The 27,426-nt window shown below is 38.6% G+C and overlaps 1 protein-coding gene across 1 annotated transcript in view; it reads right to left on the reverse strand.

Moving 5' to 3' along the window:
* Positions 1-22,459, reverse strand: part of LOC124276604 (protocadherin-11 X-linked-like) — a 116,892-nt gene extending 94,433 nt beyond the window's left edge. Inside the window, exon 1 of the mRNA XM_046712345.1 lies at positions 22,373-22,459. The gene's annotated coding sequence lies outside the window, so the exon portion shown is untranslated. The remainder of the gene's footprint in view (positions 1-22,372) is intronic.
* Between the last annotated feature and the right edge of the window lie 4,967 nt (positions 22,460-27,426).

The raw sequence follows: 27,426 nt of genomic DNA on the forward strand, positions 1-27,426 counted from the left end.
CATGGGTGTCTTTTCCACCTTGAAGTGAACAATAAGAAGTTTAAGGTCCAAATTGGTAGTTTAAAAAAAAAAATTAAAAAAAATTCTCTCCATGAGGGTAAAGTTTTGCACAATGAGATGTGTACAAAGCCGCTTTGAACAATACACTATTTGGATCATGGAGTGTCTGTCTATTGCAGGAGGAAATACCAGAAATGGGCTTCATACATTTTACCAATGTGGGAAATCGAACCTGGGCCTTCGGCGTGATGAGTGAACGCTTAAACCACTAGGCTACCCCACCGCCCCTGACTGACTTGAAATACTACACTCTTATGAAGACAAAACAGGCTTTAGAACATGAACAGATTTGGTAAATTAAACAGTGATCATCTGTTTATAAAGTCACCGCCTCCATGGTGTAGTGGTTAGAGCGTCCGCCCAGAGAGCGGAAGGTCGCGGGTTCGATCCCCGACCGCGTCATACCAAAAGACGTTAAAATATGGTACTTGTTGGTCCCTGCCTGGCACTCGGCATTAATGGGTACAACAAGGACTGGTCGGCTCAGAGTCAGTATAATGTGTGTGAGTGGGGTATTCCTGCTTCACTGAGGCATGGTATCTCAGTGGGCTAGCACTAATACCAGCTTAAGTCTGGGCTAGTACAAGCAGCCGCACATACACATACACACGCATGCACGTCGTCATATGAGCGAAATATTCTCAAGCACGAAGTTAAACCCAATTTCACCTCACCTCACCTGTTTATAAAGTCACATGCCCTCCACCTATCCAAATGTTGTTAGCATGCATTACTGCTGCTTTATGCCATTCCATAAACTCAACCTCAGCCTTTATATACAGGAGGAAATATTACCCAACGTCGAAAAGAAATCGAACAATCCTCACAGCCTTCTTGCTAATCACGATCCCCTCAGCAAATACCCTCTGTAACCTCCTTTATTAATGGCAGGGAACAATTAATAGCCTAAACTGAAGGATTAACTAACAGGCCATGAATAAATCTTGAATTTATTGCATTTTCCATCTTGTGAGCATATAAACATGCAATTAATGGCGCTGTCATCCTTGCTAGAAGGATCAGTGAAAGAACAGAAAGTACATGCCAATGAATACACACGCCTCTGACGCTGATCAATCGGTACTGTTCCCGCAATCGCTGATCAATAATTTAATGTACTTTGATGACACTGTGAGCTTGATTTACGATACAGGATACATCAAACATGCTCACACTGTCCTACTGTTTTCAGTTCTGTCATTTTGATAAGGTTGATGTACTGTGTTCTCAAGAGAAAGCATGACTGATCCGATCTTTTAACCCTTTACACAATTTTGTGAGGGAAAGGTTACTGCTTCTCGTAATTAAAATTTACAACACTTGAAATATTCACAAATTTGCAATTCAAAAGACTGAGTGGGCTACAGAGATCACTTACAAAGATCCAGCTCTAAAGACCTCAATTTTGGAAGGATTAACAAATAATTCTTGAATAAACCTCAAAAATGCATTTTTTTCTTTAGTTTTGTCAGTGTAAGAAGGAAAAATGTGCCACATCAATGGGACAAGATGCTTAGTAAAGAGACACCATGGGTAAATGCACTATGGGCGAGATTAAAACTGAGTTTTGTCATAACGCGAATGCTGGAAGGAGCAATTAGGCTATGCAAAGTAGCATTTTTCACATCAATTTGTAAGCCATTCAGTGTCAAAAAAATTCTGACATTTAATTTAAAATGTTTCTTACTTTGAAAACATCAGATGAATGGATTAATCTCAAGAGACTGTATGGTGATGATGGCTGACATGTTTTAACTGTCATTTGAAATTCGCTGACAGTTGGGGAGAGGAAAATTTAGCAACAGCAATCTGCTCAAATGAAGAGGAAGAAAGGATGTTCCTTGATTGACGGGTTGAAATTAATGAACAATGGTCTTTTTATATTGTTGGTATGCTGGAGCTGATAGAAGAGAGTTTATTCCACTTAAACAATGTTCTACCAGTAAATGGACCCTCTGAACGGCAATATTGCAATAGAACACATGTTTGGTGTCACAAGCTAATGCTTATACGTCTGAACTAACCTTTGACTAAGTGAGTGAGTGAGTGAGTTTAGTTTTACGCCGCACTCAGCAATATCCCAGCTATATGGCGGCGGTCTGTAAATAATCGAGTCTGGACCAGACAATCCAGTGATCAACAGCATGAGCATCGATCTGCGCAATTGGGAACCGATGACATGTGTCAACCAAGTCAGCGAAACGGACCACCCGATCCCGTTAGTCGCCTTTTACGACAAGCATAGTCGCCTTTTATGGCAAGCACATGGGTTGCTGAAGACCTATTCTACCCCGGATCTTCACGGGTCTCCTTTGACTAAGACATAGGGATGAAATCTGAGACAAATGACAGTGGGCCTGGATCAGGTAAATAAGTCATGAACAATGCCTTCACAGGTCTGCTTATTAAGTACTGTGATTGTAAGAGTGAATTGTGTTTTATGCCCTTGAAGTTTGGGGTTTTAGTAATGCCAAACATATATTGCATGTCAGATTAACTGAGGATGAAAGCCCAAGGAAGGATGGTTGTCCGAATTTACAACTTTGGGAAAAACAACCAGCATGGGTATGGCACAAACAAACCATAATTATGAAAACCTGGGATTCAAACACAGGATCAGAAGATCCTGTCATGGTTTAGGGAATACAGTCTGTAAAAAATCAAGTCTGGATCAGGCAAACCAATGACTGAAAGTATGAGTAAGTTCAGTTTTACACCGGACTCAGCAATGTTCCAGCTATATAGCTGTGGTCTGTAAATAACCAAATCTGGACCAGACAATCCAGTGACCAACAGCATGAGCATTGACTTACGCAATTGGGATACGATGACATGTGTCAACCAAGTCAGTGAGTCTGAACACGCGAATCCCGTTAATAAGCCTCTTACGACAAGCATGGGTTACTGAAGATCAATTCTAAACCGGATCTTCACGGGTCTGAAAGTATGAGAGTGAGTGAGTGAGTGAGTGAGTATGTTTAGTTTTACGCTGCTTTTAGCAATATTCCAGCAATATCACAGCAGGGGACACCAGAAATGGGCTTCACATATTGTACCCATGTAGGGAATCGAACCGGGTCTTCGTATGGTGGAGCTTAGCGCTTTAACCACTAGGCTACCCCACCACCCCTGAAAGTATGAAGAAAGGTTCCATAATCAGACTATCATGACACAGGATCTGTCATGTCATTTACACTTTCATCAAGCAGGCAGCATGCTATTCATACAAGGCTGTCTACATGGTTCGACGACTTAAGGATAACTTATACAATTTAGCAAGTGAGCAAGAGTAGTTTTACACCAATTTTTAGCAATATTCCAGCAATATCACAGCTGGTGACACCAAAAATGGGCTTCACACATTGTACCCAAGTAAGGAATCAAACCCATGTCTTAAGCCTGATGAGCAAACGCTTTAACCACTAGCCTACCCCACCGCCCTACAAAAATTTAGAATATGTAAGTGAGTGAGCAGGTTGAGTTTTATGCGGCTTTAAGAAATATTCCAGCAATATCATGGCAGGGACACCAGAAATGGGCTTCACACATTGTACCCATGTGGGGAATCGAACCTGGGTCTTTGGCATGAGCGAACCCTTTAACCGCTAGGCTACCCCACCGCCCTTCAACAATTTACAATATGTGGAGAGGTGAGTTAAGTTCAGCAATGTTATGGCTAAATCCAGCAGCTGGTAAACAAACAGTCTGCCAGATAAATCTGTGACTTATGGCATAAGGATGGTTACACTGTCAGTAAGATAACACATGATCAGCAAACCTTCAAACTGTAACCACATAATACTATTGTAGACATCCCTCAACAAAGTACTGGGACTTGCGCTGCTGGAATGTGCCCTTGTTTGTTGTTTGTACTTAGCATTATTCCAGCTATTGTTGTTTGTTTGTTGTTTAACGTCACACTCAGCAATATTCCACCCATAAGAGGTGAGGTGAGGTGAAATAGGGTTTAACGTCGTTCTTGAGAATATTTCGCTCATATGACGACGTGCATGCGTGTGTATGTGTATGTGCGGCTGCTTGTACTAGCCCAGACTAAAGCTGGTTTTATAGTGCTAGCCCACTGAGATACCATGCCGCAGTGAAGCATGAATACCCTACTCAGACACATTATAATGACTCCGAGCCGACCAGTCCTTGTTGTACCCATTAATGCCAAGCGCCAGGCAGGGACCAACAAGTACCATATTTAAACGTCTTTTGGTACGACGCGGTCGGAGGTCGGAGATCGAACCCGCGACCTTCCGCTCTCTGGGCGGATGCTCTAACCACTACACCACGGAGGCGGTCCATAAGATGGCAGTCTGTAAATAATTGAGTCTGGGCCACACAATCCAGTGATCAACAGCATAAGCATCAATATACAACTGGGATATGATGACGTGTCAACCGAATTAGTGAGCCTGACCATCCGATCACCAGAGTTGCCTCTTATGTCAAGCATGGGCTGCTGAAGGCCAATTCTAACCCGGCTCTTGACAGGTATATTCCAGCTGTATTACAACAGGTTATAACTAACTATGGACCAGACAAACATGTGGTCGATATTCAGAGCAATGGCTGATGCCAGGGTCATGATGATGTGAAGAACAAGTCACAAAGCCTGACCACCCTATCCTATCCCTATCTCTTATACAGCACAGGTTGCTGGAGACCAATTCTAACCCAGATTCGTCACAGGCTAGATCACTCCTTTGAATGAAAGACTGGATCATCAGCTGGCTCCAAAAAACTTCAAGATAGCATCATTCAAATGCAGAATGAGGAGGAACAGGGACCAGGAGAGTGAGTATGTGAGTGAGTATGGTTTTACAGCGTTTTTAGCAATATTCCAGCAATATCACGGCGGGGGACACCACAATTGGGCTTCACACATTGTGCCCATGTGGGGATTCGAACCCGGGTCTTCGGCGTGACGAGCCAACGCTTTAACCACTAGGCTACCCCACCGCCCCAGGGACCAGGGCTGTGCAGTGTATCTGTATACATACAATAGATAAGCTCAAAAGGGAGGTCCTTCAAGCAGCTTCTCATATCTAATGTTTAAACCATTCTTTTGGTATTGCTTCCTTTCAACAGGCTTTAAATAGACTGATACCATCTCAATGTGACTTGTGGAATTTCTAAATATTTGCTTAGAGTCCTACTTGTGAAGCTATAAATCCTTGCGCTACTGCACTCAGTGGTAATACAGATCTCTAATAGTTTTTTCATTTGGTTTCATGATACACTTTATGGCAGTGTCCATACAGAGAAAATATCAAGTTTGTCTGAACAGGTTCTAAAAATATTCAATGTAAGAACCAATTTTCATGTAATCATGCTCAATTCCTGTTTTTTTCTCTAAATAAGCATTGAATAGGTGATGTATACCACTCTCATTCCCTTAAATGTCTTTACTCCAGAATAGATTAACTATAGCAAAATGAAAGCATCCAGTGGTCTTACAATTCTTTTCAAATGTATATTTTGAAGAATCGTATCTGAAGATCTTTTCTTCAGTAATATTCCTTGAATATCCTTTCAGTGTGGTAGAAAAACATTTCACACATCGTTTCCAAGGATACAAACTTGGTCTGTAGTATCACAAACCAACAGTTCGGTCACTTAGTTACCTAAATCTCCTTAAATTTAACGCAATCTCCAAGGAAAGACATTTTAATTTTCAGGTGATCATTTGCATGATATATACAACTCAAACAAGTTAAGGATGGCCCGATTCTTTTATATTACATGACAGTGAGTGAGTATAGTTTTATGCCGCTCACAGCAATATTCCAGCAATATCACGATGGGGGACACCACAAATGGGCTTTACACATTGTATCCATGTAGGGATTCGAACCCGGGCCTTCAGAGTGACGAGCGAACGCTTTAACCACTAGGCTACCCCACCGCCCCAGTTACATGACAGAATACAGCTTAGAGAAGTATAATTCAACTTACATATAATAATATATCAGGATAAACATTGTCCCAAAATGGAATTTGTGTCTTGCTTGTCATAAGTTGCAGTGAGGGAATAAGCAAGTTAGGGTTATGTATTAAGCTAAGTAGAGGGTTAAGCTGTAGTTCGTCTCTCAGTCCCTGAAGCACTGAACTTTCCATTCAGCCTAGCCCTCTCTGCACTGTGAAAGCCCTAAATGAAGCAATTCTAGATTTTCCTCAGGTTCTGATCTCCCATCTCACTGGGACTCCTTTTCAATTTAAATGGAATTATGTTTCTATCAAAATTATATATATTCAGAGACTAAGCATTAGTCTAGGTTAAGCTAACATTATACCAATCTGTTATTGAAGGGAGCCTGAAGGGAGCCTGAAGGAATACAAGTAAGTGATTTGCCACTGTAATTAGATAGTTAAAGGACAAAATACAACCTGATATTCTGATGCCATTTAAAGAGCTGGACTCTCATTCTAAATGTTGCCTTTAAAAGCAAACATGGGTAACTGGAGGCAAGTTTAATCCAATCAACTGACATTTATGAAATTACAGAAAAAAACAATGACAGTTTACCTGCAAAAACAAACTCTTGACCTACAATCTGCAAACAATTTTTCACACCAAAGAAGCCAAATTCTAAACCAAATTCTGATCCTTGAAATGTTTCCTGTGTTTTCTCGTTCCTCGTTATATCAAAATGAAAGAAAAATCAATGCAAATTCACTGAAACCTATATTGCAACAATGTTAAAACCTTTTGAAAAATTACTCTTAAAAGTCCTCTCTTTATCTCTGAAGATTTTCAATGAAAATTGATTTGAAATGTTCTTATATTGAAACACTTTACTGGTTTGCGGAGTTGTTTGAAACAAGACCCTCATTATTATTTTAAAGGCAGTGTGGAGTGTTTGTGGTTATGTATTGTAATACAATGGCAGTTGTACCTTTAATCAAATATTAATGTGGCTGTGATACCTGTTATGTCTTTTCTGCCATGTGTGTGTTTGAAGGTGTTAGACTGCAAATACAAAAGCTACAATTTAAATACCTTATAATCATTTGTTCTGATAGGGCTTTAAATCCAATCATTCATAAATTTTGCTTATTATTATATTTCTTACTAATTTCGGTCAGAATCACATGACAGATGGTGCTTTGTTTGGTGGACACTAAATCTTGATGGTTTCTTATTAACTGATTAAAGTTTACACCTTCGTGGCTGTTTATAGTGCAAAATATTTTCCAACATAAGGCATAATTATTAAGACGTCAATATGATGGATTGAGCAAATAGGGAAACAAGTATCAGTGCTGTAGTATGATCGCAAATCATAAATCATTGTTACTTCTTTTGATGAGACTGAAACATTTTTCAATATCCTTATTCAACCTGGAGATGATTTAGTGTCTCGGCACTATATGAACCTATCGGATGTGATTATCCATCATCTATAGAGCCTGTAATTAAACAGAAGCGCTGTGGTAATTTCAGCAAGCTATCATGCTTTTAGCTCATCAAGCTTACTGAACCATTACAAATCCTGCCTGTATCATTATGATCACACATACCCCACACAAAGACATGTAAATCAAGTGAACCAATACGTAAACATGCATTAGGTCCCGTCCTTGTTGGTGTGAAGATGAAGAAAAGACATGGGTCACCTGACCTTCTCATCCATCAATAACAAAACCTGCCACATCGATAATTAAACCTCACACACAGTAATTGTTACCATTATCCAATTACCTGACACTGCATTCATCCGTAATAATCCATGAATTATGGTAACACAAACAAAACTTGATACACTCCTGGATGGAACACCTTGGATTTGAGTCACGTCTGCTCTTCTAATCCAGTCTACGTCTTCTGCTCATTCCAAGCCTGGCTCTGACTATAGGACAGTGGTATCAGATATACACTTCCAACTGCTGGAGACAAGGGAGAAGTGATACTTCCTGAAGGGAAGATCCTCGGAGAAATCACCTCATCTGATCTAGTCTCCGCTTTCTACAATGAAAAGTCAACTTCCCACACACAATAGGATGAATCGGAAATGGGAAAATCTTTACGAAAACCAAATTTATGTCTTTTAAATGCATCTCCTGTTTCACCCAGTCAAATCCATCACTGCAATTATGGCAGACCTTTTTTCCCCCAAAGATATAATTTTTAACCCGGTCTTCTTAACTTCTTGCCTAAGGGTTTTGTGAAAATTGCTACAATTTGGAAACCTGATCCTGCCTCAGAAGACAAGATGACGTGATATGGGCATTTCAATCCTTTACATGAAGCCAGGGGGATTGGACAATATTGTTGATACATATTAATAAGGTTATATATAATAAGAAAAGATTTAAAATAACAAAGAAATATCAAGCAAAACCCATTATTATATAAATAGGTCAAAGAAATAAAAATTAAACCAGCCTCTTCAAATTTATTTGAATTCACAAAAGGTATGATCACATGCTTTGTAAAGTTTTACATAAGTCTTAATACGTTATGTTGTAACTTATCAAATAAAGTTCACAGAAGCTAAAGTATGCAACTTGAAATTCAAGAAAACAGTTGACATGAGCTATTGCACATTTCACCTTTGACAAATGGCAGTTTTATAAACTGCAAAGATCAAAAGAGTGAAATATGGCTTTATGCTAATTTCATCAATAATTCAAAATTACAAGATGGCCGAAAGACTGATTATGAGTTTTACAAATGGTGATAATTACAGAAATCAAACTTGTTTTTTTCTGCATGACAAGTTAACAGACAACTGGCTAGGCAAGCTATCATACCTGCCCTTGAGGAATAAGAACATCCGATATTCAGCTCAGCAATCCACATGCTTAAAATGAACAATTCCTATGCTCGCTGATTTTAATCTTAAAAAACTGAAATGATATCAATCACCTTCAAAACCACATGTCATTGAATGAGCATCTGAAGTTGCTTTGCAGGTTTTAATCAAGTTTCCTCGTTAAGGGAACATAAGTTGTGACAATATAGAAAATTGAATACTCAACCTTTTTGTTGGATCTTAAGTTTTCAGCATCGTTATCAATCAACCATGAGATGATCTGGTGAACTCGTTAGTTCTTGACAGAGTGGTTGAATAGTACCTTAATAACTTAACTTAATAACTGGAGTCAGATTTAAAGTCACTTTGAAAAGCGTTTACAGTATATAACAGGTGTCACTGTGTGCCAGTTCAATGTGTGAGTAAAGGCCGAAGTATGCTTGTCTGTTAGGATTTACAGCTCCGTTCAAATTTACCTATACAGGACCACCTCCGTGGTGTAGTGGTTAGAGCATCAGCCTAGAGAGCAGAAGGCTGCGGGTTCGATCCCCGGTCGCATCATACCAAAAGATGCTAAAATATGGTATGTGTTGTTCCCTGCCTGTCGCTCAGCATTAATGGGTACAACAAGGACTGGTCGGTTCGAAGCCAGTAATGTGTCTGAGTGGGGTATTCATGCTTCACTGCGGCATGGTATCTCAGTGGGCTAGCACTATAAAACCAGCTCAAGTCTGGGCAAGTACAAGCAGCCACACATACACATGCTGTCATATGAGCGAAATATTCTTAAGTGCGATGTTAAACCCCATTTCCCCTTTACCTATACAATGAAACTCTTAAGAATGATCACCAGTATTCTACAGATATAATTAGTGTGAAAATGGCATCAGAATTACAGCACAATTGTCATATTTGGTTTCATTCCAACATACATTATTATTTTTCATTGAATTTCTTTTACACAAGAGTCTGAATATTTCTGTTCAAACCAGACGTTTGTTTTGTTTTGTTTTGTTTGTTGTTTAATGCAACATTCAGCAATATTCCAACTAGATCGTGGTGGTGTAAATAATTTAGTCTAGAACAGAAAACCCAGTGATCAACAGCATGAGCATCGATCTATACAATATGGACAAGATGCCATGCCTCAACCAAGTCAGTGAGCCTGACCACCCAATTCCGTTATTGGACTCTTATGACAAGAATGGGTGGCTTAAGACCAATTCTAGCCTGGATCTTCAAGTGAGCGAGCGAGTTTAGTTTTACGCTGCTTTTAGGAATATTCCAGTAATATGACGGCAGGGGACACCAGAAATGGGCTTCACACATAGTACCCATGTGGGGAATCGAAGCCCTTATGACTTTATAGAATTTAATTTATGTATGGGAAGGATCATGCTTTAAAACATAATTATTTTTGTCATTGTCCTCATTTGAGGTGAAATTTCAAGTTGTGGTAACAGTAATAATTTTTTACATCATCTTTCAGATAAACGGTAAAAACGTTAATACAATTTAAAGTGAGTGAGTGAGTTGGTTATAATACTATTTTGAACAGTATTCCCGCTATATCACAGCATCCTAGGTTAATGTGAAGAAAGTCTGAAGTATGGCAGGTCACGGACACACATTACTTTGTTGAAATCCATGACCAAAGTCTGGCATCAATATACCTGGAAATAAAATCAAGGCAAACTGGTATTTGAACCTACAATTACAGGTTTCTGTCATACCCAAGGGACAACTCTGCACAGCAAACTTCATGATAGTTTCAAGTGTTTAAGGCATATTTAGTCTGTACAGCATGCTAATAAATGATCAAATATTAGGACTTAAGTGAGTATGGTTTTACATCTCTTTTAGCAGTATTCCAGCAGTATCTCAACCGGGAACACCAGCTATAGAACTCCGGCCATAAATGTGAGTGAATTTAACTTCTAAGCCCACTGTCGCCCCATCGATACTTTAAACAATTGATATACATATCTTATAGCAATAATGTTCAAGCAGATTATGATAAAAATTCAAGCAATTTTAGCTTGAGTCAGGAACAATATCAGAACTGATGAAATATCAACTTAATATGATACTTATTTAAAATGTAATATAATTGCAATAAGCTCTTCATTCTGGGTCGTTAAACCACTGAAACACAGAGTCATTAAAACCCCAGGTGACGCCTTATTTATGGCCATTTAACCATAAGAGGACATTGTACTTCCCCATAAAGTTGTCCACAAATGGCCATACACCTCTAATACACAAAAGCTTGTGTCCAAGCGTTATGGCAACAATAATCCATCTGTATAAGCATGGCCCAATTTCTCCTGACAACCATTAGCCTGTTTTCTACCACCTTCCCTTGGTGTCGAGGATTTTATTATCTGGAAATGGCTCCAATGAACATAAATATCCCATAAACATTAGGTATGTCCAGATTTAATAGGTTGTTAACAGCATGGAGTGACCAGTACAAGACTGTAGACACATCTATTCTTGACTAATTAATGCCTTGACCAGGCAAGTCCAATCTTGATGTCTTCCTTGACTTGACCACATATCTTAACGTCTTGATGAAGACAGTGATGGATGACAAGACTTAGTAATTGGAAGACATGTATTTTCTTCTGTAAACTGTGAAAAATAGTCTCATTTAAAGAAGTTTAGTTGCTGCAGCTGAGACTTATTGTATAATACAGAAGAAAACATTTAAATGCAAAATTCTATTTAGACTTACTCCAAAAGCAGTTTAGTTTCTGAGGCCTTTGACAAACCGATGGCAAAGTAATTTGGTTGAGAAAAAATGAAAACAATTTGTTCTCCGGTAATGACTTTTGAATATAGTGTGTGCGCATCCTTTGTTCTGCGTGGAAAGAGGGTCTACCAAGGAATTAAATTTTCATTTCTTGTCTAACAGCTAAATAAAAATTGGTCCTGCAGGTGCTTCACAGATTCAGCAGTCTGAGAACCAAAGCCATTTTCTTCACAGGGCAGAACTAATAAGAATGAGTGAGAAGTTTTACGCCGCTTTTAGCAATATTTCAGCAATACTGCAACAAGGGACACCAGAAATAGGCTTCACATATCGTACCCATGTAATAGTAATAATCCGCTTATATGGCGCTCATATCCAGGCACATTTGCCTGCTCACGGCGCTACGTACATTACTATCCCCGGTCATAGGACACTATCGCACTTTCCGACTCCCTTGGGAGCATACAGCCATGCTGCCTGTTAGGCACAATGAACTTAACACTCACATTGCTAGCACATCCTCACGGGTACCCATTTTACAGCTGGGTGAACTGAGACAATGTGGATCTAAGTGTCTTGTCCAAGGATACTACACAAATGTGTCCACCTCGGGACCGAACCTAGGTTCCTCCACCAGGGATCGAACCCGGGCCTTCAGCGTGATAGGCAGACGCCTTACCACTGCACTACTGTGCTCCACAAGATTCCATGTGGGGAATAGAACCCAGACAAGACGAGCGAATGCTTTAGTTTTAACCATATGATATATTTTCAATTTACATTTGGTATGTAATTTTTTGCCATTCACAGCAGATACAGCATGTATAGACAACACCCTGGCATGGATGAGTAATAATCAGGTACATCTGGGATTGGAACCAGAGGTCAGGAAACCACAGAGTGTTGTTCTGGACAATGTTAAGCCAAAGAACTGTCAAGAAAACTAACCTGGGGAAAGGTCAAATGAGGTTTAATGAGCTTTCAATATTTTTGCAAATTGCATGCACATGTTTGTGGAGTGATTTTTCTGAGATTCCATACCAAGTGCCCTTGGCAAGCACTGGAAATATGTCAGAAAAATGAGAAAAATTTAACATGTTTATTTTACTAAACTTTGAGGTATTTCAACTTATAACCTAAAACTAAGCTTTAAAGCCTTGTTCTGTCTATTGGTCCTGTTGTCAGTGATACATAATTTACTTCAAGAAAACCATTACATTGGTTAACTGCATTAACCCTGTGCTGGACAATGTCTATTCAGACTGCAAAATGTTTATGGACATTTGCTGCAAACCTAGGTCGCAATATCCGCCTTTGAACAGAAGCACACACCAATGGTGTGAGTAAATGCTTGTACATGTCTGGGCTTATGCTGGTTTTATAGTGCTAACTCAGGGAGATCCATGCTTAACCAGTTTAACTGCTACTATTATACAGACATAGTGACTCTAGCCAAACATCCAGGCAGTAACAAGTACCATCTGTCAACAGATATTGGTATGACGAGATCAGGAAAACCACAATCTTCCAGTTTTCTGGCCGATGCTCTTGGATTTATGTAGGATTCAAAACAAAATGCCCTTGGCAAGCAACTTGGGACTAAATTGGGTTATCATTCAAAATCTGATTTGATTATTTAATTAGCTCATTTTTGTAAATTCTGAGAAATAGGCAAATTTTTAATTCAAATTGGGAATTTTTTCAATCATTTGTTGCAGACCTAGAGCTTCATATTTGCCTCTTAGCAGGTCCAGATAATCTCTGGATGTTGTATCTGCCAGTCCAATGAGGCAGGTTTTGTTTTCTGTTTGCTGTTTCATATCGCACTCAGCAATATTCCAGCTATATGGCAGCAGTCTGTAAATAATAGAGTCTGGACCAGACAATCCAGTGATCAACATCATAAGCATCGATCTAAGCAGTTGGGAACCGATGACGTGTCAACCAAGTCAGCGAGCCTGACCACCTGCTCCCTTTTAGTCGCCTCTTATGACAGGCATGGGTTGCTGAAGACCAATTCTAACCTAGATTTTCAGAGATTACAGAGGCAGTCAGAAAGTGAAGTAAAGGTTCACTCCGAAAAAGACAGACCTCCCATAAGACAGACCTCCCATAAGACAGACTCAATGAGTACACTAATTAGCTGAGCCATGCCGTCCACCCCTATTTAATTAATGAGCTGACCCAGAGTCACTACAGAGTATAGTAACAGCACACTCCTATCTCCTGTGCCCTTCTCAAAACATATTACTAATCCTTTTACTGAATAGAACCGAAATTTTATTCTCAAAAATCACATATAGTGACACAGAGAACATACAGCATATGGACACACATCAAAACATTGAGCAAAGTCCAGTTTTGATAAATTTGGCAACTTTAGAGTTCAGTGGTAAATAATCAAATTTTTCAATAGTAGGATGTTTACAGAAATTGATTTCTGAGGGCATTTAGTGCTGGACAGTATAATAACAAGTGAAGTTCATCACAGACATCTAAATTCACAATATGTTTCCATTCTTTACAATACTGGTCAAACACATTCAAAGTTTTTTGCAATCCATCACTTGTTTCAGCTAATATGACAGTATCGTCAGCATAGAGTAATATCAACAATTTCATAAAGATACCAAGCTGGTCCTCAATAAGCTTATTTACATGTTGTTGAATTAGCTTTTGCTTTTAACTGGAGAACAGGATGTTTTTATTACTGAAGATGAAAGTTAAATAGTATTTATAAAATTCAGTATAAACATGTTTCATAATAGTTAATTTTCCCATGACTTAAAGCCTTATGCAACCAACCATAAAATGTGTTGTTTTAAGCAGTCTGTCTTTTGGGAGGTCTGTCTCATGGGAAGATACCGAAGTAAATCACTTCAGTAGCAGTTAGCAGTGAGTGGGCTTGGATCTTCCAGACTGAGAATCGTCACTGCAAATCTGAAACTGATGCCCACCATTACAGCATCCTTGTATACATAAAGGACAGAACCCTGCAAAGTGTGGTTTTGTACTTGAAACTACTTTCAATGAGAGAAAAAAAAAGATTTAAATCAAAAGAATTACAACAAATCAGGGGGTCACACTGTATAAAGTTATCTTGTGCCAGACAACCAGACATATTGGAATTGAGATCAGAAGTTGGGCCTTGCTGGGAAAAAAGCCTTCTTAGAGCTGCAATTACAGGACTGGGTTCTGTCTACTCATAGGACTTAGACTGCTTTGTAGAAACAGGCTATGTATCAAAAGAAGTCACAGTTGTAAAAACACTTTTTAAAGATTGCCGTGGTTGTACGGAGGTGTTTGCTGACAAAACAAGACTTCTGCACGTGTCAAAAGTATCCGACATCTATTTATGCGAAAAAGATTCATCACTGTAACTTTTCAAAGGGATTGGTTAAAAAAAGCAGGATTGTTTCTACAGACATTGTAAATCCATGGCACATCACATGGCGCTATCTTATCACCATAATCAAATGTGGTAGACAATACGGGCAGCAAAGCCAACCACATTCAAGATATCAAGTACTGAGCTTTGGTCTATTTGTAGATTGACGTTTGAACATTCCTCGGAAATAATGGCAGTTGGTACACTCCGGATTGATGTTCCCGTGAAAGAGAATAAGGTCACTTTTAGAAGTTGACAGCTACAGGTATACAATGGTATGTGATCAGTATACTCACATCTTGCCAGAAGTTTTTTACAATGTTTGGCGAAACATATACATCACTCCATGATGGCAAGTTGAACCAGGACGTAAAGCCATAAATTTAGTGTGTCATGATACTGATCAAGACAATGAGTTAAGACCATTCAACCATCCCCTGACTCAATAAATAACCAGCATTCAGTTGAGGAAGAGTTTTGCCAAAATAGCTTCCAAGTTGAAGTCCCTCAAGATAAAGAAATGTTTATTTGTACAGCTGAAGGACAATGGGCACTAACAGGTTTACGTGGACATTGGTACCCAGTGTGGTAGGTTCCTTCAACAAGACAAAAGCCAGGGCCTGGTTGTTTCTGATAAACACATCCACTCTGACCAGCCTGCTTGTCGTGTCTAGACTCAGCGTTTCAGTATAATTGTCATTCCATTTCCTGATGCACTTACCGATTCATCTCGGGACCATCCCAACATCCCTCTGGTTGGCAACATTTAAGGGGTCTGAAGACAGGCTTTGTGTAGTGCCTGTCACTCATAACAGCAGTACACTTGGGTTTTCTATTTCTGCTTTCCATTATATTCCATATACCAGAGTGTTACGTATATCACAAATGTCAAACCTTTAAAAAGGGACCAAATGTTGGATGACACAGTTATGAAAGTCCAATCCATTACATCTAGTTTTAAAGCTACAGGCTTTGAAAAAAATCAGTTTTTCTCACAATATTCTAAAATTCTATGTAGACTATTTGTTGCCTTGCAGATGTTTTTAAACCAATTGTATTGGTACAAAAACAGCTTCATGAAACTTTCATTACATTACTTTATTGTATCAATTTATTGTAAGTTCAACTTCAACCAAGAACATTTCATGTATATCATAGGAAAAACTTCAAATTATTTTCCAATTTAAAGAGATATATCACAGTGCTGTTTGACCTTTGTTTGACAAAAGATTAATTTCTCAGAAAAATAACAAAAAAACAAATAACCCACATACTGTATAAAGAAATCTTTGTAAGTTACTTAAAATTCATCTGCTCTGCCTTGCCTAAATAACACCAAAGCAAAACACACAATCACTCAAAACGTGTACATCTGTCAGATAATGCAGAGCTGATTAACAGAACATTGGCATGTTACTTTTTGTGACCCAAAAATACATCACATTTATAAGCAGTGGTTTTGAAACAAAAATCAATAATTTTCTTTTAACAGTCGTATAACATTGGGTAAAATATCACCATATTCATAAATCAACAGAAAAATGCTATTTGATCAGCATCCTTCAACAGAAGCTTAAAAAATACAAATTTATCAATTTGCTTCATAACTGAAACAAACTACATGACTTTTTCCACAACATGTCAAAACAATGTTTCATGAACAACTGATAGCTTGTGTCAATGGTATTTCAAAAAATTCTAACCGCTGTTTACCTATACAGCTCAAAATGGGTTTAGTGATGCATGTAAAATGTTTGTCGTATCAGTTAATAATACCAAGCACCCTTCCACCAGATGCATCAACATGTCAGGCATTGTTCTCTAACAATGCTCTTGTAAATGTAAGTCTCATCAAAGGGTTAAAGAGCAGAGAAAAAGCACATGGGTGGCAACGGGTTATCTGAGATAACTGCTCAATGCCATGGTATACAAGAGTAGGTTTAAGGGTTATCCGCCTACTGTCAAAATAACTGCATAACAGACAATTAATGAAGAAAGTTAAGTACTAAACCTTTTTGACTTGGGGATAAATGGTATCACTGTACTTTGAAGTGCCAATGATAAACCTGTTGTGCTATCCAACAAAGGTCAGACTAATATTAGCGTTTGTGCGTTCTCTTCTTACGATATTGTATCAGTCAAGTAATGCTGTAGAAGACAGAAAAGGTTCTTGTATAAAGTTACTCATCACTGGTTTGGTATTTGCGATGTCTCATTTACTGTATAACCTTGAACTGAAATGTTCAACAGCGATTCATGAAAAACAACTTTAAAGGCTTCCCGAACTGACAATGATGAAAAGCTGTGATAAAAGATTACAAAAATCTTGTGCTGAAACAAATCCCCTGAATCGTCTTAGATCCATTCTTATCGTTGTTTTCTACTAATGGGTCTCAAATCCTCTCCAACAACATTGTGAGGTTAATAAAAAGCCATGATTCCAAACAGAATCACAAATTCCTGACTTGATGTTGGCAATGGATCAAGCTTTTCTTAAAGTATTACAATTCTTAAGTCCATACTGGTTTACAACGATCAAATGACCAGCGCCATGGATAATCATTGGTCCCCGACCTGTAATTAATGTATCGTAACTCTCAAGTGAAACACAATTCCAAAAATAATGTCTTATCCACGACCTTCACAGTGGTATCGATGCTGAAAGGACATCAATACAATGAATGCTCCCTTGTTCCAGCCGCTCAGGACAGGAGATAAATGCCTTTTCCCTGCTCCTCTTGTGGTATCAATGATAAATGGGCATCGTTACAATAAACCCTCCCTTGTTTCTGACAAGTCAAGTTGTGAGTAAGCGATATTCCTTACAGCCTTCGGTGCCATACCAGGCCCAGGGGTGGTTGAAGCTACCATACAGCATCCTTTATTCCATGTCATATATCCCTTATTTAAACTGACCACTCAGTGACCACTACAGAATATAAATCATCATCAAACAGTTCAATTGAACCCCTGCTTTATCCATGCAGTTATCTCTTGAGATCATCTTCGAGATAATTTCTACAAAATAGTCAACAAGAAGCTCAACAGATGGCAAATGCCTTCACATTGACACTAAAGGGTTGTTCTTTGGTTAGAATGATATTCCACAAAGGATCAAAGGGCCTACTTTAAAGAGACTGTTTAATATTAGCACATTAATACAAAACATTAAACTCAAATTTGGATATGTGACATTTTAGAACTACACTTCAGAAAATATCCCTCCAAACAGACATACCATAACTCCAACTAATCACCTCCTTTTCAGTAATCTGGGTACGAAAGTACATTTAATAGATTTAGTTTTTTTTCAATTTATTTAACACTGAAGAGTGCATGTTTCTTAACTTGTTTGACATTTGATACACAAAGACCAAACTATTTGTATCTTTCCTTACAGAAAATATAATATCATAAAACAAAATGATAAAGTAACATTCATTTCTTGCTTTACAAATATTGTCTTGGTCAATGACAGAAACTGATGGATTTATCTGGAATTTCAAACAAAAAGCCATTAGCAAGCTCGAAAATAGGGAAAGATTTGGGGGTTTTATTCAAAAAATGGCATATGGATCTGTTTTGAAAGTTTGCTTTTAGTGCATAATGAAGAAGTTTTCAATAAATTGTGTCTACTTTGAAGAACTATAACATTGGATTCAATGCATTAATGTAAAATGATGCATTTAAAGATAGTCCCTCTTTGTGATCTTGTTATGAGACAAGTACAGGTCACCTATTCAAAGCCAAAACATAACCACATCAACATGAATTGAGTGAGTGAGTTTAGTTTTATGCCCCTTTTAGCAATATTTCAGCAATATCACGGTGGGGAACACCAGAAATGGGCTTCACACATTGTACCCATGTGGGGAATCAACTCAGATCTTTGGGGCGACAAGTCAATGCTTTAACCACTAGGCTACCCCACTGACTCTTAACATGAATTGGGATTCTTTACTTTCCATTTGCTGCAGTGAAAGGGAAGAATACCTGCCTACAGGTGCAGATAAATCCATGTAATGCTTCTCCAAACTGACAGTGATAAGATTCTCCAGGAACAAATAATATCTTCAAAGCCTATTAACCAAGTTTCAGCCCTCAGTCTTTTCTGAGACGAGTCTAAGATTTTTTAAATTTTTTGAATACTTTCTTATATTTGTGACAGGGATTCTGCATCTTAATTGGCAAAAAATATACCATGGTGTGCTATTTAATTACAAGTCTAGTAACATACAATGGTGCAAAACACACATTCACACCTACATCTGTCACATCAGGTGCTAAGGTAAGAAAACCCAAAAATACCAACAGCCATGTCAGGCCAATTCTGATGTAATTTGAGACCACAGGATTACTTACATTCATTACTCTGCTTAGCTGGCTGAAGAAAATATTATCTACTACCATGGGCCTGATACTTGAGACAATTAAAACAAACAAAACCTTAAACTTTCTCCACCATTGCAAAATTTAAGTACTGATTTCAATTACACTGATGCAGCAACTGTTAAATTATTTCAGTCTTGTGGATGTTCATCATTAAAAGAAACATTTTACTATATGGCAGTGCAATTGCAAAAGGTGAATAAAAGTGACCCAAAAGTTTTAATTTGTATTGCTTTTATTTTTTTAAGTATGATAAAGCTGGTGCAGTCAGTGAGTGAGTTGAATTTACTTCTGTAACGTTACTGTCATTGAGAAACATTTACATAGTATTAAATAGTCAGCAGTGGTTCTAGTCTGTCATACAGACACTGAAGCAAATATATCCAAGAAATCCCAGGCAAGTCTAGAAAATGTGGCAAGTCCTGATTTCCACATCTTGAATGAAAGTCTCAGGCCTCATTTTCACTATTTTTTATTTTTTTCACTATGAGCTTTTTTTCTGTAAAATATGTCATTTCAGAGACTAGTTGTTAGTCTACAGTGGTTCATTCTTGTATGGATTCGATGTCACTGATTAGAGAAAATAATGTTCCTCCATTACAAGATCCTTCGGCTATGTGTTTGAAACTCCTGTTGTATCACTGCCACAGGTCAATTGGTCATGAACAATAAGTTTCAAATATACCAGAACCTCTATTAGTAAACATACTTAAATATATTTAAATATTAGAAATCAATATCATATATGCCCCAAAGGCATATATGCTATAGAAGCAATTACTTTACAAGGTATATTGAATTACAAGGCATAACACTGTTGATGATGCCATGCACAAAACCAGTATCACAAAAGTAACCTATTTCTATCATGATGAGAAAAAGGGATCTATGAAATATTTGGGGTGGGTGGGGTGGGGATATTTTTTTACTGAAAACTGAGTTCGAAATTATATAAAAATATCCTAAAAAATATTCTTAACCATAACATTTTTTCAGTATGTATGTTAAAGTTTACATATAAAATAAACCCTTTCTTACTAAAAAATAGTACAGAATACTCAAGCTTTGACAAATCAACTAATTTAATTTCACAAGGACATGGATAAGATAAACCCATATGGTCATTAGTTATAGGGAGCCCTTCTGTTAACTCTATATCTTTCTACAAAAAGCACTCTTATCTATCCAATGGACACACATACATTTTTTTTCTCTCATTTACACTTGGGACCTTCTCGAACAATCTCTAAAATGTCCTCATAAACTGTCTCCTGAAAAGAAAAACACCTCAGCAAGGAACCTTTCACCTGCCAGTCTCCACCCAAAAACGTAGTCCTTGAATATTTTCCACCCACTTGCTCTCATTCCATTACATCACACCAGGCGCTAAGAATCCTCTCCCCTCAATACAACCCTTCTCCCCTTGGCTCTCATCCCCTTACATCACACCAAAGACCAAGAATCCTCTCCTCTCAATACAACCCCTTGTCCCACTGGCTCCCACTCCGACACGCACTAAAGGCCAAGAATCCTCTCAACTCAATACAACCCTTTGTCCCACTAGTTCTCATTCCGACATCACACTAGAGGCTAAGAATCCTCTCCCCTCAATACAACCCTTTGGGCGGATCCCAGGGGTGCCCCCTCTCAATACCCCGAAAATATTTGTCATGAGGGGTATATCCCCCTAACCTTTGAACTTTATGATTTATATGCACCCCACTTGTCCAAAATCCCGGATCAGCCCCTGCTATCTCTCTCCCCGACGCCACACCAGAGGCTAAGAACCTTCTCCCTCGATACAATGACTTCACACATGCTAAGACCAGTCTGGCCTCCCTGCAACACCTTCGATCTCTTCTCGGCTCACCAAGAGACATACCATTTAAAACTCTCTCCTTGGTGCTCATCTTTTCTCTCTCTGTGACACATACACGCACACAGACACACACTTTAGAACCAACTCTCCATACTTATACCCCTAGATTTCTACCCCGAGACATCCCACCCGTTCTCCACCCCGACCACAACCAACCCTCTTTTCACCTTACCATCCCACTCGGTTCCACCCGACATGCCACCTCCCATTAAAAAACATCTTCCCTCAATACACATTCTCTCCATGGCCCTCATCACACCTCACCACCCGCAAGCTAGAGAGAACCACTGTCACCCTCTACACAGTGCACAGGGGGCTCTCCCAAAACACAACACACCCCTCTCCCTACACACAACACACTCACTACGCCTCTCTAAAATCCCCATTCTCGCTCTCTGCACTGCTAAAGTGTTGCATTAGACGAGTCGAAAAATGGTTACCAGCTGGTTCAGCAATTCCAGCATCAGACAAGTATTCTTGGCCCCCAACTTTAATCAACCCCCAAGCTCTTGCTATCGCATCCTTCCCGCTGCGAGACCCCACAGACTCACGCATCTCAAACCTACATCCCCACTCAAGCAGAGACCTACCTTTCCTTAGATACTAATGAACACTTTGTGTTACTTCTCTTCTGAACGAAAGCGACATGTAGAGAACTGACGTTGATCAGTCTAGCGCCCAATATACCACTCTGCCGAATCACGTCTAGCGAACATTCACTTTTAATCAAGACACACTATAGAATGACTTAATCACACATAGTATTCCGAGACGTAATAAATGTATCGTACTGCTCTATCACTGTTAATTGTAGTCGTCAAAATCTTCGAAGTCTTTGGTGATACGCAATGCGAATGAGATCATCCTAACGAAGAAGTGAAATAAATAACTCGTATCAAACGCCCAAATATCATGTCAATTACAAAATTCGCGAGATACAAACAGCTCGCCAGACAGGGAGTATTATGTTTATGCGCTTTCAAATCATCACTCGTAAAAGAAATATTTAGTCTTTTACAGCGACGCTTTTCAGTAAAGCGCAACTTCCACCCCTCATATCCAGGTAGACCAAATCTCACAAGTCGTTAGTGTTACAATCACAAAATATTCCACCAGAAATTCCAAAATGTACTTACCACACCAATATGTCCCTATGCAATTGGCGCCTTCCGGCTAAATGTCCAAGTCAACTGATCAGAGCGTGTCCGCCACGCGCTGTCACAAATCGCACGTGCTACACGAGCCAAGCTTACTGTCGTCTGCTCTGGGCTCGAGGCGAACACGACGATTGATTTTCTACTGAAATTTTCGAAGTTGCTGCTTAGCATCAAATATTAACAGAAAAGAAAACATTTGATCGGGGAGTATATAGTTAATGTACCGTGAAGCTCTATGCTTTAGTTCCTCCAGATTTCCTTCCGGCTGCAAATGTTTCTTATCAGGCAAATATTGAAGAAACCATACATCTGCCGTGACGAAAGAATTTACATTTTTAATCTGTTGAATAAAATTGAAGCCATTAAGATTGAGGTATTCCACGGACTAAGGAGTTTCGTGATCAGATTTCTATATCTCTGGGACATTCGTGAGGTAAAATAAAAGTCAACGTTTCCACAAGATAGCACATATTAAATTATAATTCATTGTAACAGTAGATGGAGACAAGCCTCACGCAAGAATAAAAAAATTAAATAATTGCTATCTCCCAAACATTTAATATTTTTTGTAATACTTTGGTTTTTGAAAACTTCGGTCGTACATTAGTTCCAGTAATATAACCCGACAGATAATGACTGTCAAAACTTAAGGCTATTAAATCAGTGAAGATTACCAATATTTTGAATTTTATGTCATTTAGAAAGACGACTTTATGTTAAAAAATTTACACTCACCTCCCAATAACAACTATTAAGATGACTTGGATTAGAATAACTTTACCGAATGCGATAAATATTGTAATTAGTATTATCTGTAGTAGGGGAAAGTAGAGTCATTCTTTTTTGTGTGCACTATCAATTTTAATATAGGAGGCAATAACACTGTGTGTTAGAAGTATAACCCTAATAGATTTGACTTATGAGTCTTAATAAGCCTCTCTAACGAAAGGTTAATCCCGTTTCCATCGCGATAAGTCTGGTTTGTACCTTAAGAGATAAATCCTGTTATTGCCATTGAATAATTCAGAATGTTTCTTTGCATTTGTGAGAAGGTTTCTCATAGAAAAGTTGCTCAAAGTTTTAAAACAGACAACCTAAAAACGTCCACTTGTACAATTTTATAGAAAATTTCAATACCGATTTTTGAATAAATTTCTACACCCATTATTCCGATCGAACAGACTATGAAACAGTAAATTCTTTAGTTGAATGGGAAAAAATACTTTAATAGTATGAATGTCACTCATGCAAATCAAATGAGTCGACGTCTTTCCAAGCTGCCTTATCTAATTGTTTGCATGTTTGTTGTTGAGGTAAAATAGAGGTTGGTAAATTGTGATTATTAAACCCAATGACATTGCACATACAATCAACTTGCCCACACATTATGGATGCGTTTCAAAGGGTCCGCCGTGGTCTCCGAGTTTCTATTGGATACAGCTTCAATAGATGAACCCCTGCTGACGGCTCTAATTATACCCACGTGCAGTGGATGAATTCTATACATATGTACCACGCGCCCAAAATTGAAAGTCGCCTCAAATATATACCTATGTGTTTTATTCCCATAGTTGTACTGTATACACTGTATATCATACAGGGTGCAGGTGTGTATACGAAATTATAGGTGTTTCATTGACGTAACATATACTTCCATTAGTTCATGATTTCAGATGTTGTGACCTTCAAAACTGAACGAGTTCACTTTATGAGAGGTTATACCATAGCGTCACTTGGGCGTGTGAGAAACCTATAATCGTGAGTTGGTATTCCGTTTAGTCTTAATGTTTGTTATTTGTCAAGGCCATACCCTTGGTAGTGGGTTTTATCAAACCGGAAGTCGCATGGCCCTGCAAAATTGGGGCTTTACACCCACACGGCAGGCCGTCAGAAATGCAAAAATATAAAAATATAGAAATATAACCTAACTCAACAACTCAGGTTTATACAACGAATGAGTATTGTTTTATCTTAGCATATAACAGCAATATCAAACGAGTATTGTTTTATCTTAGCATATAACAGCAATATCAAACGAGTATTGTTTTATCTTAGCATATAACAGCAATATCAAACGAGAATTGTTTTATCTTAGCATATAACAGCAATATCAAACGAGTATTGTTTTATCTTAGCATATAACAGCAATATCAAACGAGTATTGTTTTATCTTAGCATATAACAGCAATATCAAACGAAGCTTACGAATCGACTCATTATGGAGGATTGAACCTTGGTCTTAGGAGTGACAACAAACCCATATCAGAATTGGAAAGGTTCCGCTGTACAAAGCGACCTTAGCTCTAAGGGGATCGTAACCTACATAGTGAGTGAGTATGGTTTTACGCAGCCAATACTACAGCAAGGACACGGCGGGGGACACCACAAATGGGCTTCACATATTGAATCCATATGGGGAATCGAACCCGGGTATTCAGCGTGACGAGCGGACGCTTTAACCATCAGACTGCCCACTGGCCCTCCTTAACATAGACTTTAAGACTACAACGGTAGCGCTTGATGTTTTTAGTACGGCAACCAGGGATGCTATAGCATACGTGCATTACTGTAGGTGTTACTGTTGTATATACCTGAACTAGGAAGTTTGGCTGCATTACTGCTAAGACCGGTTCGTGGAACTAGGCCCTTGCTTGAGCATTAGTCACGGCGCAAAGACAAATTCGCAACCGAGTAACACATCTAGTCAAGAGGAAAATATGGCATATGAGCCTGCCGATGTTTTCCGCGAAATAATATATATTTATGTTTATCAACCGATATATTGATCTTCTGACCCGTCGCCGTCTATTGCCAGCGACTAATGTGGTGTAAGTTTTCATCAGCGGTGATCTAATGGTATCAAAATATCATCCGGCCGCAGAGTCACACCTATCGGTAAGCGCGAATTCTCACGTGATGTTGTAGATTGTAAGCGCGATCCTGTCACTGGAATACATATATCACGGGGATCTCTCTCAAAGATTTAAACAGAAGGAGTTTATAACATTTTAAAAGAAGGAGGCTTCTGCGCCGCAAACCTTTGTTGACAGAATCAATATTTGGTAGAAAACAAAAAATCATTCGTGTATAGCCAAACACTATATTGCGGAAAATAGTGCCTAAATAAACAGAGTTAGTGAAGTTATGCCACAGTCAGCGCCATCACACCTTCACCACGACGGAAAGTAATGTCTGGGTCAGGAAAAGAAGTGTAGATTGCGTCAATAGCTCATGCGTGAACACTCGTGTCATTCCGGTACAAGCCAAATGCCACTCGGTACCACTCGCCCCTTTCCGTACCCTCAAGATGCTTTACCCAGACTCACACGAGTGATCAGAAATAGCAGAGTGCATGTTACTGAATGAAGCGAGTGATGACAAATGACGAGAACTCCATGATTCGCTATTCATTGTCTTACGACAAACATATGGTCCTTGAAACCTGCCCTTCCCCGGAACCGCCAAAGGGCACAAAATGACTACTGGGACTGACTTCCGGTGACCTCAGGCTGGAGTAATGGGCGGTAGTCAAGCCCGCGATAGCCGGAAGTATGGATATCAGACGCAATGGCGTTTCTTAGTTCTTTCCATTTCCATGAACACAATTTACAGCATAATTTACTAACGAAGGCGATGTCAGAATGATTACGCTAAAAGCTTATCGAACGTTTGGTACTACTAGCGTATTTTACACAACTTACAAGTACAACTTGCTAAGTATTGTTTTTCGTCTTGTGGGTGAGTGAGCTAGGTTTTAGACTGCTTTTAAAGGTATTCCAGGTATGTTGCAGTGTCAGCTTGAAAAGACCGAAGTAATTTAGATCTCAGACGTTCAATGCTTTGCGGAAACCAACGAGCTCTTGTATGGTGCGGAGAGATGTAGAAACGTAACTGGGAAAAAACGGAATTCGAACCTCCGGTAACAGGTTCTGGTTTCTTGCTTTCTGTAAGGCACAGGATTCTCTTGCAGCACAGGCAAATAAAGCATTATTACCTATTTATACTTATTCAAGGAAATTTGGCAGTTTATCATGTAAGGACGTGTTTAAGATATTTGATGCTACAGTTGTTCCAATATTGTGTTATGGTTCAGAAGTATGGGTGTAAATTATTGAAGGAAAATTGAGAGTGTTCAGATTAAATTATGCAAATGGATTCTTAAAGTTGGCAGAAATACTACAAATATTATGGTTCTTGGAGAATGTGGAAGAGTCCCACTTCAGTATATATAATATCGATATGACTAGAGCGGTTAAGTACTGGACGAAACTTATTAATATGAACGAAAATAGACTACCTTTGCAAAGCTATAATATGTTGTTGTCACAGGATGAAGGTGGAAGAACAAATTGGGTTACACATATCAAAATCATTTTGGTTAAACTTGGCTTTGGATTTGCTTGGGTTGCACAAGATGTAGGGCACCTCGATACCTTTATTTCAGCATTTAAGCAAAGGCTGTTTGATAATCTCCATCAAAAGTGGGTCTCAGAATTGGGTGTTTTATCAAAGACACAATACTACAAGCAGTTTAAATCATTATTAAATGTTGAATTGTATTTATCATCACATTTGCCTATTTGTGTTAGGTCTGCCATCGCAAGATTCAGATGTTGTAATTATGGACTAGCAGTAGAAACAGGCCGTTATGATGGTACTGAATATTTAAGTCGACTCTGCCGGTTTTGCCTTAAAGATGGATTATCTTTTGTTGAAGACGAATACCATGTATTATTTGTGTGTAAACAATATTCAACCATAAGAAGCACATACATTTTCAAACATGTAATATCAGTATCACATCTGTCTTCTATAAATATTATGGCATCAGATAAATGAAGTGTGGTCTCTGACATTTGTCAGTCCTTACTTAAGGTGTATAAACTTAGAATTGCCCTTACATGTGAAATGGCAGTGTGATATGTAAACCCATATGCATGACAACTCTTGCAGGGAATAATTCATGGACTCTACTGTGTATTTATGCGCAGATTGTGAAAGTTAATCCATGACTGTATTTTGGGCCAATGGCC

The sequence above is a fragment of the Haliotis rubra genome, unplaced genomic scaffold (genome assembly GCF_003918875.1).
Source record: "Haliotis rubra isolate DU_JTF1 unplaced genomic scaffold, ASM391887v1 Scf1, whole genome shotgun sequence".
Classification (NCBI taxonomy): Eukaryota; Metazoa; Mollusca; class Gastropoda; order Lepetellida; family Haliotidae; genus Haliotis; species Haliotis rubra.